The following is a 14,807-nucleotide window of genomic DNA, read 5'->3' as shown; positions in this document are numbered from 1 at the left end:
AAACTTAGTCTCAAAACAAAGCCCAAAGCCTATAGCTACATCTTTTCCAAATTCTTGCTGCAAACTGGTTCCAGAGATTTCTGGACCCCATAGTTAAGAATAGTCACAGCAACAGCCCCAGAGCCCAGTAACTGTTTTAGTCAGACTTCCTGTCACTATGACATGCGGCCCAGAGAAACAATGAGAAGGGTGAAGGATTTGTTTCGTCTCCGTGTCATTTCATCACGATGGGAAAAGCATGGTGGAGCTGAACATCGATACCATGGTGGAGCAGGGCAGGGGGAGAAGATGCCTGTGCCAGGCGATTCTCTGCTTTTTTTCCTTTATTCCTTCTGGGCTTCCAGTCTATGGGATGATGCCGTCCATACTCAGGATAGACCTTCCATCCTTAGGCGAGTCTCTCTGGGATGTTCTTAAAGACACACAGAGGTGGACTTTACCATCCCCTAGCACTTCTTCAGCCAACCATGCTGACTATCAGCAGTAACTGTCACAGGCCTGGGTAGCAGTCCCCTGCCTGATGAATGGCTGACAAAGGTTTTCCCCGTCTGTAGGGTAGTCCAGTATGGTTTTACTTTTGCTATGAGTGCTACTCCTCAGGAAATTTTATCTGTTCCAATTGGTTATTCAGCGACTCTTTTGCTTCATGTGAATTTTCGGATATTTCCCCAGTTGTATGAAGAAAGACAACAGTATTTTGATGGGGATGACCTTGCAGCTGGAGCTCCTGTTCTGTGGAATGGCCATCTTAACACTCTCAGCTCTCTTCATCCATGAGCATGGGAGGTCTTTGGATCTTCTAGCATTTTCTTTAACTTCTTTCCCCATGCTTTGTAATTTCAGTTGTTAAAGGCCTTCTACCTCCTTAGACTTATTGCTAGATATTTTATTTTATTTTGTGAGGTTATTGTGAATGGTGTTGCTTCTCTCACTTCTTTCTTAGAGTTCACTATTGATATATAGGAAAGCTAAATTTGGCTGTTGACCTTGTGTCCTGAGTATCTTAAAAAACGTTGGCAAAATAAGCTGATGCAGAGAAAATAGAATTATAAACACTTCCTCAAGCAGAGTAGTAGGAAAAGAACATAGAATATATGAAGAGGTGGAAATGTCCTCCCAAGGTGGCCGGGGCCTTCAAGGGGGCCTCCTTTATATTATGGAAGGCCTCATCCATTTTAGGAGTCCAGTCCAAGGAATTTTCTTGCCCCCTTGTGGCCTCATAGAAGGGCTTAGCAGTTTCTGTAAATCCTGGCACCCAGAGCCTACAGAATCCCACCAACCCCAAGAATTCCTGAATCTGTCTCCGAGTCTTGGGAGTCGCAATGCTGAGAATTGTCTCTTTCCAATCCTGGGATAACAGATGTTGGTTGCCCCTGAGTATGTGTGCAAGATACATCACCTCTCTCTTGCAAATCTGTGCTTTCTTGGCTGACACATGGTATCTGCTCTGGTCCACTTCCTGGAGCAGGTCAGTGGTCATTGCACGACAAGTTTCCTCATCTGGCGCCATTATAAGGAGGTCATCTACATATTATAAGACATTTATTTGGAGGTGAGATCATCTGTACTCACCCAAATGCCCGTGGAAGGCCTCATCAAAAATGGGTGAATTCTTAAATCCTTGTGGCAGCCTGTTTCACATCAGCTGTCCATTAAAGCCACAGCCTGGGTTGTAGCTCCATTCAAAAGCAAACATGGGCTGGCTGGCTGGGGCCAGTGGCAGACTAAAGAAGGTGTCTTTGAGATCCAGCACAGTATAAGTGACCCATTCAGGTGGAAGGCCACTTAATGAGGTGTATGGATGAGCACTGTGGGACATAAATCCTCCGCTCTTTTGTTAGCTTCTCACAGGTCCTGCACAGGTCTACAGTCATTGGAATGGGGCTTTCTCACTGGAAGAAGGGGAGTGTTCCAGGCCGACTGGCAGGGGACCAGTATCTCTTGTCCCCAGAGTCAACTTATGTGTGGTGTTATTCCCATTTTGACCTCATGGTGCATGGGGTATTGACAGACTCTGGCTGGACGGCATTGGCCTTTAACTGTACCATAATTGGAGACCAGTATTTAGCCAGTCCCATCTGGTTTTCTCTGCTCATACCCCTGGAATCTCATCCCATAGCCTCTCTAGAAATGGATCTTTGTCAGTGTCCAGAGGGGATGTGGCATAGAGCTTATATTCTTCCTCTAGTGCCACAGTTAACACATGCATGGGGCTGTCTTTACTTAGGACCTGCACTCCCTCAGGGCCAAAGTGGATCTGTGCTCCAGCTTTTGTCAGGAGATCATGGCCCAAGAGTGGGTATGGGCATCTGGGGATGACAATAAATGAGTGGGTTATCCATCTCACTCCCAAGTCCACTTTTCTTTGGGTAGCCCATGAGTATCAGTCAGTTCCTGTGGCCCCTTGCACTCAGGTCTTATAGACAAGGATCCCATGGGCTGTTTTAGAGTGGAGTGCCATGCCCCTGTGTCCACTAGAAAGTCTAATGGCTTCCCCTCCACCTTTCAGGTTACTCAGGGCTTGTGGAGGGGATGTGAGCCCCGACATCCTCAGTCACTGAGCTCCTCTGTCTCCAAGACCTTTGGTCCCTTTTCTCCTCGTTTATCTAGGCACTTGTTTATCTAGTGTCCCATTTCCTTGCAATAGGCACATTGGTCTTTCTGGAGGAGGGGGCATGGCCACGTCTCCTCTTGGGGAGGGTCCTGTCTCTATTCCCTCTTCCCATATGCTATGTTTTGTATTTGGCCTTTCTTTCCCTGTGGCTGCCAGCAATACTCTGGTAAGTCCCTCAGTCTGTTTCTCTTCAGGAGTTTCTCTGTTGTTATAAACTTTTCTGCTATTGCCACAAGCTCAGCCAGTTGCTAACCTGCAAACTCATCCAGCTGTTGTAACTTTCGTCTGATATCTGGTGCTGCTTGGTTCACAAAAGACATATTAATAGCTGAGTGATTTTTCTCTTGCTTCTGGGTCAAAAGGAGTGAAAGTTCTGTATCATCCTTACCTTGAACTACCTTGGATAAATTTGTGGGCTTTCTTGCAGCCTCAGGGAGATCATTAGAATCTGGCAGCTGACTTTCAGCTGCTCCCTACCTACAGGGTCACTGTGTCCTCATTCCAGGCGGGCTAAGGGAAATGCATCATCAATATCAGCTTGAATAGCCATGGGCTGGTCACTCAATCTTAGAACCAGTTTCCGAGAGGCGGCTAGGATCCATTCTTGTTCCTAAGTTGTGAATAGTATCTGTAAGAACTGCTTATGATCATCCCAAGTGAGCTGGTGAGTGATCATTACAGAGTCTAATAAGTCTAGCAGGGCAGAGGGTTTCTCTGAAAACTTGGGGTTTTGCATTTTCCAGTTGTACAAGTCACTAGTGGCAAAAGTGACAGGAGTCATGTATTGCCTGCTGTCCTTGTTGCAGGGGCGGGGGAGGAGCCACCCGTAGGGGCAGGGCGACTGTTGTGGAATCCGCCTGTGCTGCTTGTGCTGCCTGCTGTGTGGTCTAGGCTTGGGTGTGAGGAGGGCTTGCCATATTTCTGCCCCTTTCCCTGGGCTAGGCTCAGCACCATCTGTCTGATGGGGAGGGACTGCTGTGGAGATCCGTGCTGGAACGCAGGGAGGCAGGTAAAGCTCCTCCTCTGGCACAGAATGGAGTAGGACCTATGGCTTATGGTCTTTCTGCAGCTCTGCTTCTTCACCTGCAAGATTTCCAGAACCAACGGCAGGAAGAGTTTCAGCCAAGAAGCGGGGCTCTCTACCAGACAATGCCAAGCGGTCATTTATGGGATCTGGTTAGGGTGCCCAGGTTTCCCATACGTGGTATCTTTAACTAGATAAATGATAGGGAGGTAGAAGGTGCCCTCTGCTGGCCATCCTACATTGAAAGTCAGCCACTCATTCTGCAAAAGACATTGAGCTTCCCCGAGCATACAGTTAATCCCAGATTCTTTGTCTGTTGCTTGAAGTCCTTGAAATGTGACCAGACTAGGTCCAGTGGGGTGGAACTCGCTGCCTGCCCCATGGTGATATCTTTCAAGAAAACATAAGAGGATGAATAGTACACACAGGCACACAATGCACACACACAAAGACAAACCCTCTGGAGTTTGAATAAGAAACTGAGAGAGAGAGGGAGAGGGAGGGAGGGAGGGAGGGAGGGAGAGAGGGAGAGAGAGAGGGAGACAGAGACAGACAGAGAGAGAGAGAGAGAGAGAGAGAGAGAGAGAGAGAGAGAGAGAGAGAGAGAGAGAGAGAGGTATGCAGATAGCAGCCTATCCTGGAACATGTTGGGTTCCACCACATGGGGGCGACCTGTCTGTATTCACCAAAACCAAAGACCAAAATCAGACTGGAGCTTTGTGGCTCAAACAGTAGGGGGTATGGAGTTTCCTCGGACCACACCCACACCACACCACCAGGAGGGAGTTAAAGACACATTCACCCTACCTCTGTAGGCCTCCAGGTTGTGTTTGGAACACCAGATTTACCAGGGAAACAATAAACAGAGTACGACAGACACCAGACCCAGACAACACGGAGGGTTGAAGAACCAACTGCTCCCCCAAAATGCCCCCCTATCGAGTTGGGGGGCTCTATCAGTGGTCTCAGATGAGCTCCCAAAATGTAAGTGTCAGAGAATTGCTGAAAAAAGATCCCAGACCCAAAAAGTATGTAAAAGCAAAAAGCATTTATTCCAGTATGCAAGGGGTCTGCCACTTGTACAAAATGGTGACCCCAAAAGAAGCACACAGGCCCCTTTTAAGCTCAGATTGCCAACCTGTGGATTTCCTGCCCATTGGTCCATTGTATTGCTTTTTATCTCATGTCATCCATGCCTTTGAGCTCCAGCAAAAAAGGGTATATGAGATGAGAAAGTTTCCACTGTCCTCAGGGTGAGTTTTCAGCTTGTTTTTGAGTCATGTGTACATTCAAACTTCATCTAGGCTTCAGCTTACAGTGGAGGAACTTCAACTACTGAAGAGGCCTCTGGGAAGCTTGGCAAGGACCACTGCTCATTCCCCTAAAGTAAAATCATCCTGATGGCTAATAAGGGACCAATAGGATGTCCAGAACTTTCTGGATACTTCTTCCCCCTTTCAGGCTTATGGAAATACCAGATACACACATAAAGCACTCTCTAAAGCACTGGTCTTCACTGGGGCCTCAAGCTCCTGAACTGCATCTACTTGCCATAGCTCTTTAGGCCTGTGGACTCTGTCTTTGTGCTCATTCTAGCTAATTCTGGCTTTATTGCTCTTCTTACCTCCTCATGAGGTTGCCATTCCTACCACAGAGGACATTAGCCTACCTGCCTGTGCTGGCTCCCTGACGCCACTTGTGGATCTTTGCTTAGAGCTTTTAACAAATCATAAACACAAGGAAATTGATAGGTAAAAAGAGAATGAAAAGATACCCCACACAGACACTCTGACATTTTGGTGGCTGTATAAATACTTGGTCAATGAATATTGGTGGGAGGAGGGGTAGTATAGAACAAAGGGAAGGTCAATTCCCCAAAAGTACATGGCAGAGCTCAATGTATATATGTGATGGCGAACATTATGTTCAGAGGGTAAAGTTACTGTGCTGGGCTTGTAAAAACAAAATTGCTTTTAGTTTGTATAAGCCATGAGGAAGTTGCTCCTATTTTGAACGTACCCTGTCAGCTGGCCCAGGATGTACTACTTCTTGGTGCAGTTGGACTATTCTTTAAAAAAATGCCCTGTGAAACCTTAATTTTAATGGGTAATGTCCTAGTAAGAGTTACTTTTGCTGTGATGAAACACCATAACCAAAGCAATTTGGGGAGGAAAGGGTTTATTTGGCTTATGCTTCTGCCTAACAGTTCGTCATCCAAGGAAGTCAGGGCAGGAATTCAAGCAGGGAAAGAACCTGGAGGCAGCAGCTGATACAGAGGCCATCGAGGGGAGCTGCTTACTGGCTTGCTAGTCATGGCTTCTTCACGCTGATTTCTTATAGAACCCAGGACCACCAGCTCGAGGATAGCACCATGCACAATGGGCTGGCTCTTTGCTATCAATCACTAGTTAAGAAAAAGCCTACAGCCCGATCTTATGGAGGCAATTTTTGATTGAGCCCTCCTCTCTGAGGACTGTAGCCTGTGTCAATTTGACATAAAACTATCCGGCACGGGTCTGTAGTCTGGGCGTCAGTCCATTCGGCAGCAGTGTCTGGGGCTTTTGCTTTCTTCGTTGCATGCGGTGGATTCATGATAGAATGCCAGATCTTCACAGGTATCTGTAAATCTGTGTCTATCATTAGAGACAGTGGTGAGGCCTTTCAGTTTATGCAAAAGGTCTTATCCCAGTCAGTTCTCTGTTGTCAAACACCTTTTGCTTACCTCCAGGAACTGGGATCTATTTATGCCTTTAAATTTTTCTAACCCTTCTAACTTTTTCCTACTATCTGAGGCTGCCTGGGTGACAAAGGAAATCTATTTAGCTGTTGCCTTTAATCCTACTGAAAAGGACCTAGTGAAAACTGTTTAATCTCTTCCTGGTCAGTTTTGGACAGGAAAGAACATTCATTCTGTCTAGGCTGCAAGTCTCCAGCAGTACTCTCCTTACCCAGCCTGGGAGCAGTTTTTCTACTTTGTTCAGAGAATAATGGATTTTGAATGCTCTAATTATAGGGATAATTGTTTGGAAATAAATAAATAAATCATAAAGGAGGGAGTAAAACTTCTCTCCTCCTGGACATGACTTGCTGAACTCTTCCTGGCACCTGCCTGGAGCAATGAATGAGCACCTCAGGGAACAATGTTCCTTCCCTGTGTGTATTCTACTTTCTTGACAGAAGGCCCTGGATGAGAAGCCCTGGCCCCTCCTTCACACAGGGAATGACCTGGACTATGAGCCAGAGTCTCACAAGGAAACAAGCCAGTGTTCCAGGAGTGGGATAGGTAGAGGGGTTTTTGAGGGGGAGGGGGAGGTTCTCTTGGCAGTATGTCACAGCCTAAAGGATTTAGGTCTCCAACAGGAGTGGACCCAGGTCTTAAGCTAGTTTCTCACACCAGAGAAAGCCATGTCTCAATACAGGTTAAAAAAAAAAAAACTGGCAGAAACTCATAGAAATATACACAGAGATATAGACACAGTAAAGACAACCAGGGGTGGCCACCACACATCTATACACCTGAAGAGACATGGTGACATCTCACAGTCCCCAGACACCAGATTAGTGGATGCATCTGACCTCTCCTATATGTCCAAACAGAAGGTGCCTTAACCAGACTTAACCGCCAGAGATGATGGAACAGGTGCCTTTGATTTGTTTTCCTTTTAGGGTGGAGGTTTGAGAGTCCTTTGAAGCTTTAGGCAGTGATTGTTTTATATGTTTTTAAAGAAAACTCTACCCATTGGATACTGGACCATTTAAGAAGTTCATTTCTAGGGAAAACTAATTCTCCTTCTCAGCAGTCCTTAATTGCCAGAAGGTTTTTATTTAGTCCTCTTCTACAACCCAGGACCAAACCGCCATGGATTGGTCTTACAAACACGGCTGAGCTTTCTCACATCAATCAAGGAAATGACCCCACAGACTTGACTACAGCTAATATGGTGGAGGCAAATCCTCAATGGAAGCGGTTCCTTCTTCACAGATGACTCTAACTGTGTTAGGAAGGAAAGAAAAAGACAAACCTGAATGAACACTGTATAACAAACAAGAATATTAGCTTACAAGTTAAGGGAAGAAATATTTATTTAGGCCCATAGACTTCCTAGGGCTCAGGACATCCTGGCCTGGGAGTGTAATTCCTGACTCTTGACTTTGAAGTGGTCCAGGAAGAAGAGATGTATACAGGAAGTGTGTGTGTGACCCTTTTACTAATACTCCTAGCTGGGCTGAGTCCCGGGTCACCTGGACAGAGATCAACAATACTGTGAAACCCCTATTGTGCCCCACATAAGGACAAATATCCTGATTTACAATAGAGACTGGCACTTGGATTGTCATTCCTTTTAGAAACAAATGGTTCAAATAAGCCATTGTAAATAAAACATTAAATAGCAAGGGGAATCAGTGGGAATCGATTAAAAACTTACGAACAAAAACAGGAAACTTAAAAAACAAATTAAGCAAACAATTGATAGAAGAATTCTACAGTAACATCAGTCACTAATACAATCTTTAAAGCAGCATACTTACAAGCATGTTATGTTGTGTGGGTGGAACAATTTCTAACATAGTGGACACATCCATCTTATAGATTGCTTCAAGTGCAGCTCTTCCTCGCTCCAAGTTAGCAGTACATAGAACAGTGTTGGGGCATCACCCACTTTTTACAGTCTAGAACCTGTTCCAAGACTCTTCAACCCACCCTGCCTGAAGTTCTTGGCAGCATCCATGAAAGTCTACAGAGCAGCCTGGGCAGCCAGTGGGTGCTGCTACAGTAAGCGCTTATGTAGGATTTCCCATACCATCTTCTTCCTAAACAGAGGCATATGGTGCTGAGAGAAGGTTATGGGTTGGCCTCTCAAAATATAATATGCATTCTACAATTGCTCCCATTCAGCTGCAGAGGAATCTCCTCTGCTGGCATGCTGTACTGCTTCCACTCCAAAGGATTCAGGTCTATATTCCTTCTTGTTTTGCTCTCATCCTGCAGGTACTGGAAAATCATCCCCAGGGTATCTGGTCGTTTCAGTCCCATTGAATCCCAGGAGACAATGGTCCTCTTTCGTAGGTCTGTGGCCACCAGGCTCCAGTGTACATCTAGATGTACTGGCACAATGACTATTTCCTTCATAAAGATGATTGTATGGGTCCATCTCTTAACAGACCTATAGCCTCCACAATTTAATTTGGTATAAAAGAAAGTTTAAAGGTGTGAAGTGCTGGATAGCCTGGGGATTTATTTCTTTCCACCAGAGGATTCATGTAAAAATTAATGATTTCATCATTCAGCCAATGGCTCTCCTATAGAGTCTGCATGTCTCCTCAAGTAATGTTGAGTTTGAATTCACAACTCAGTAGCTCCTCCTTTGGCCCTGGACCTAGTGCCCTCCTGATTTCCTCCTCCATGTCAGCTGTTCATTCAGGGCCCTGGTCTTGGCCTCTACCTTCTTTTTTGGCCCTCAAAAGACTCCTCCTCAACCTCAGGCATTAAGATGCTATTGTTCAGGATGACACTGGTGACTCCATCTCTAGAGATTTGGGCCTGAGCTGCTCCCAGAACGTCAGGCTGGGGGTGTTGTCCCTTTCTCTCATTTTGAGGTTCATTCCAACTTCCTTCTGTGTTCCAATATGTGTCTCTGGTGAATACCTCTTTTCATTGTTGCCCAGTAAATGATGCCTTTTGACAGGAGAGGTAGCTCGATTTGGCTGGAGCTGAGTTGTTTCACATCCATGGATATCGCCTTCCATGTAGCCTTTGATCTTCAAAGTGTGTGCAGGGCTTGTGTGGGTGCTGGGAGGGCCAGAATCCATGTGATCAGTGGGTTGATGACGTTCCAACAACTTTCTGTACTTTACAATGGGTTGGTTCTGCATGTTACTGGAAGTGTGCTTTTGACCTTTGTCACCACCCACAAATTTCACTTCAATCACATCCTCTTCTTGAGGGCCTTTGGCCCAGTCTTGTGTCTTTTGCTGTAATGAACCCTTTTCCAGGGGATTCAATATCTTATCTTTTCTGGGCTCTTGAAAACCAAGCTCTGTATCATCCTTTTCTTGTTTTATCCTCTTTGGAGACTCAGCTGGCTCCTCAAACTGCACAGCAGTTCCTGCCTCCATCTGGCCTTTTCTCTTTCTACATTTCTCTTGCTGGTCAGATAGCCACGTACAAGTTGTTCTTGGCTTACCTTTGGTCAGGAGCAGGCTTTCTGCTCTGCTACAGCCTTCTGATTTCCATATTGAAGGGCAGTTTGGCCTGACTGTTGGTGGATCCTTCTGGGTTATTGTTCTATTCATGTCTTCAATATCAGTCAGTCCAATAGCAGATGTCTTACGGATGCTAGGCATATTGCTCAAGTTCAGAAACAACAGTGTAAAGATCTCAGTTGTCCTGTTTAGCAGTGGAGGTCGCCTTTGGTGATGGGGTCAAGAGAAAATTGAAGCCAGATAGATGTGACAGGATCACAGTGTACTTTGAACTCGGTGTGAACCCCTCAATCAATTCTTGTTGTTAGGAGGCAGTTCACCAGTCCCACTCTAGAAATCAGTGTGGGGTTCAGGCACTGCCTCTGTGCTGTGGGATAAGTGGGGCTCCAGAGGGCAATAGGCCTCTGTCGACCCTGAAATTGAGGTAACCACACTGACCTTCATAGCCAGTTGCCCCAAGACATGAGACCTTGGCAGCACAGTCAATGCTTTGGAGGCAGCTCTGTGTCTGCTTCACTCTTGCCCTGGCTGTGAGCTTCCAGGTTCTAGAGCCAGTTGTGAGCAGTTAGATGCTTCATGACAACATTCTATAGTGAGTGGACTCCCCACCCACCAACAACCAGGTTAATGATCTTAATGCTTACTTCCGTCCCTTAAATTCCTATTGGACTGTGCCTGTTCAAAAGCTTGAAGCAAACCCAAAGTCAGTCAGAACTCAAGGGGGCACAAGTGTAGCTTTGTCTTCAGAAAGAGAGATACTATTGGGAACAACAGTAGATTCACTACATTTCATTATTCTGAAATGCAAATTCTAGAAGAGAGAGTGTTAGATCCTTGGAACCATTTAAATATATCCCTTTCCCCTTTTCTGGACAGAGAATTAGTTTCATTTCCCCCATAGATGAATCTAGTTTTGGTTTATTTTGGCAAAAATATGGCTCAGGCAGTGTAAGTTCATCTATACAAAATTTAAGAGCCAATGCAGAGTCACCCTACTCCTTCTTCCTAGCCCTCAGGCTATAGATCCTGGATCAAGCTGAACCTCAGTCAGCCACACCCAGAATGATCTTCAGTGGCTCAGGAATATCAGTGAAACCTAAGGGGATAAGCTTTTGACTGTTGATCCACTAGGATGTGTGGGTTGTTTGTTGTCTCATTATAACTAAGCTCATCCTATGACCCTTGCCTCTTGGGGAAGAATCTCCTTTCTGTGTAGCATGATTCATTATAGAAAACAAAATAGAAATATTCTTCCATGACTTGGAGTCTAGTGCTTCTAGCATTAGTAGATGAAACTTATCCAAAAAAGGAGATTTACACAGTGTCAATGTTTTTCCTCTCAATATTCTTCTTAATTAAAATGAAAGTTACAGCTGTGAGTCCTGGTGGACACCAACTTATTAACAATGGATACTTTAGCAACATAATGGGGTAAATGAGTTTTCGGTTGGACCTTGTAGGCTGTGCTGAGAAAGACACAAACTATTTCTTTGACAACCCTGACAATCACAAATCAGGCATCTAACCCCTAGAAAACACTGGGAAGAATTCAAAAGAAGGACATTATTAAAAACATAAAGCAGATGTGCTTATGCCTGTAATCTAGCACTAAAAAGACTGGGGCAGGAGGATTTCCTTCAAAATAGTCTCATGGAGACAAATCAGAGAAAATGTATAATATATGAAGTTTTAAGTGACACAGAGATACTGCAAGTTGTTAGGGAACAATGCATTTTTAAATCATACTTTCTGGATTCTGTCATTCAGAGACCAGTTTTTAAAAATTAATAAATGATACTGGGACAACTCCATATTGGAAATGTGATATTAAAGAACATTTCAAAATGTACTGAAAATAAAGTCTAGATAGGCAGGAATTCCACATACAAATGTCATATTCAATATCTAGGGTCATTAACTCTCAAGAGTGTGTCCAACTTTAGTGCTGGGGTGTGACTTAGTGATACAGTGTCTTCCTTATATACACAGAACAAAGGATCTAAACCTTAGTGTTGGAAAAACAAAAGCAACTGAAGAGAATGATCATTCACTTGCATATACTCACACATTCATGGCCATTTGGGCATGCATGCATGCATGCAAATACTCCCCTCCCCCCAAACACACACAGGCATACCCACACTGAAGGGAATTCACAAGAAAGAAGGAGGAAAGGGCATTCATAAATAGGCAATATCAGGAGTGGCTTGACTAACAGTATTTAGAATTCTCATGGTGTCAAACTGAAAATAAAATCAATTGAAAAAAATGATTAAAATAAACAGCAATTACCCAGAGGAGAAAGACTATTGGCCACAAAACTCCTAGGTAAGTGGAAGTCCATATTCTGCCTATCCTGTTGTTATTCATTATTCCAGGTTGAAACAGAAAGGAATTCATGCTCCATATGTTTTTCTGAACCAGCACATCCAACTTAATCCTGTCAGTAAACATCAGATCAATAACTATCAACAGAGCAAGTTCTTCTTCTCCCTCCTTTTTTTAATTTATTCTTTGTGTCTTTCATATCATGCATGTTCATCCCATTCATTTCCCCGTCCCTCCATATCCACCTTCTGCCCTTGCAACCTCCCCCACAAAATAACGTAAAATTTAAGAGAAAAAACAAATTTAAAAAAAGAGAAGGAAAAATCAATCTCATCATAGAAGCTCAGTGTGAAACAGCTAGTCATGGAACAAACCCTTTTATCCATGTATCTTTATCTGCAAATGTTCATTGTAGAGAGTCATTGGTTTGGTTTCAGGCCTCTGGTATTGCTACACTATGGATGCCGGGCCCTCCCTGGAATTCCTCTTGGTTACTCTGCTGTTGCCTTGTGTTGTTGTAATCCTGCAGCTTTGAGTCTGTAGGACTGGTCCTTTCCTGTGCTCTGGCAGATGGGTTAGATGTTGAGGTGGGCCAAAACATAACCCTGGTTCTGGGTCTGAGCAGTTGCAGGGTTGGCCATCCTGCCACCTCTTCCTTGTCCTCACCATCAGGGGGAGCTCTCCTGCTTTGTCCTGGCAAGATCACCCCTTCCAGTGATGAGCAAGGAACAGGGCCAGTTTTCCTGCTTTCCTGTCCTCAGGGTCTTATCTCCCACACCTACACCTTCGGGGTCAGCTTTACTGTGTTGTCCAGGTGAGGTGTAGGGGCCACTCTCCAGAGTGCTGCAGCAGATGAGGGGCAGGGCCAGCTCTCCTGTTCTTATGACCTCAAGGCCGGCTCTCCCACCTGCCTCAGGTCCTGATGGGTGAGAGCACATCTCTCCTGTTCATGGCACCACATGACATATTAAAGTGGGGATGCTTGCATTTGTTTTTTTCTCTTTGCTTTTTGGGGACCTGCCACATAGCTCCCAAGTAAATAAATGGAGAATATTTTGTAAATTATGAATGCCTGGCCTTAGCTTGGCTTATGTCTAGCCTACTTTTCTTAACTTAAATTATCCCATCTACCTTTTGCCTCTGGGCTTTCATCTTTCTCTGTTTTATGTTCCTTTCTTTCTTACTCCGTGGTTGGTTTTGTGGCTGGGTGGCTGGCCCCTGGCATCCTCTCTAATTCTCCTTCTCTCACTCTCTCCTTTTCTTCTCTCTTTGTATTTAATCTCTCTGCCTGTCAGCCCTGCCTGTCTTTTCTCCTTCCTAGCTATTGCTATTTAGCTATTTACTAGACCAATTATGTGTATTAGGCAGGCAAAGTAACACAGCTTCACAAAGTTAAACAAATACAACATAAAAGAATGCAACACATCTTTGCATTATTAAACAAATATTCCACAGCATAAATGAATGTAACACATTTTAAACAGTCCCTCTTTCAATCCCATGTCTCTTAGCAGCTGTCAATTCTTTATTAGCAATCAAAAATTCAAGATCAATACAGCAAATATAGGATCTAGACTTTCCTGTGTATTTCCTACCTCCATATGACTTATTCTTTTTTTATATTGCTTTACTTCTCTCTTAAAAAACTTGACTTTATTATTTTAAGCTATTTATTTCTTTCTATGACTGTCTATATCCATGTTCTTTCTTAAGCCTACAAACATTACTAATTACACTGTAACCAGTTTAGAGTTTTTTTTCCACTTAGACTTCTTTATTGCATATCTCTATATCTCTAGTCTTTTTTTTTTCACTTACTTATGAATGCCTGGCCTTAGCTTGGCTTATTTCAAGCCAGCTTTTCTTAACATAAATTATCCCATCTGCCTTTTCCTCTGCGCTTTTACCTTCTCCATCCTATATTCCTCCCTTTCTTTCTTTCTTTCTTTCTTTCTTTCTTTCTTTCTTTCTTTCTTTCTTTCTTTCTTTTTTTCATTCTCCATGGCTGGTTGTGTGACTGGGTAGTTGGCACCTGGTCTCCTCTCTCCTTCTGCTTCTCTCACTCCTCCCACTTCTCCTCTCTTCCTAATATTCTCTCTGCATGCCAGCCCTGCCTATCCTTTCTCCTGTCTGGCTATTGGACATTCAGCTCTTCATTAGATCAATCAGGTGTTTTAGGCAGGCAAAATAATACAACTTCACAGAGTTAAACCAATGCAACAGAAAAGATTTCACCAAATCTTTGCATCATTAAACAAATATTCCACAGCATAAGTGAGTGTAACATGTCTTTAATTAATGTTCCACACTACAGCTCTCCCATGCTAACAACTTCAGTGCTGACTCACTATGATCTATAATCATTCACTTGAAAATGGAATGTAACCCCTTTGTGACTCCTCTATTGCCTGAAAGATTTTGTTGGAGTATATAAGCAGCTGAGGGAGAGAGAACAAAAGAGCAATATGTGGAGAAAATAAAGAAAGGAACCATCAGGAGAGCGTGTGAGTGACTTTTTCCTAACCTCTTCAGATAGAAAAGTCTTAGCTATGCCAATGCCATGGATTCCTTTTGAGCTATGGGCCACCTGGAGGCTGGTCCTCCAGGCTGCAATAAGCCATGCCCCTGTCACGCTCT

This window comes from Peromyscus eremicus, chromosome 5 (genome assembly GCF_949786415.1).
Source record: "Peromyscus eremicus chromosome 5, PerEre_H2_v1, whole genome shotgun sequence".
Classification (NCBI taxonomy): domain Eukaryota; kingdom Metazoa; phylum Chordata; class Mammalia; order Rodentia; family Cricetidae; genus Peromyscus; species Peromyscus eremicus.
The sequence above is the reverse complement of the archived record's forward strand: the minus strand, read 5'-3'. Positions refer to the sequence as shown.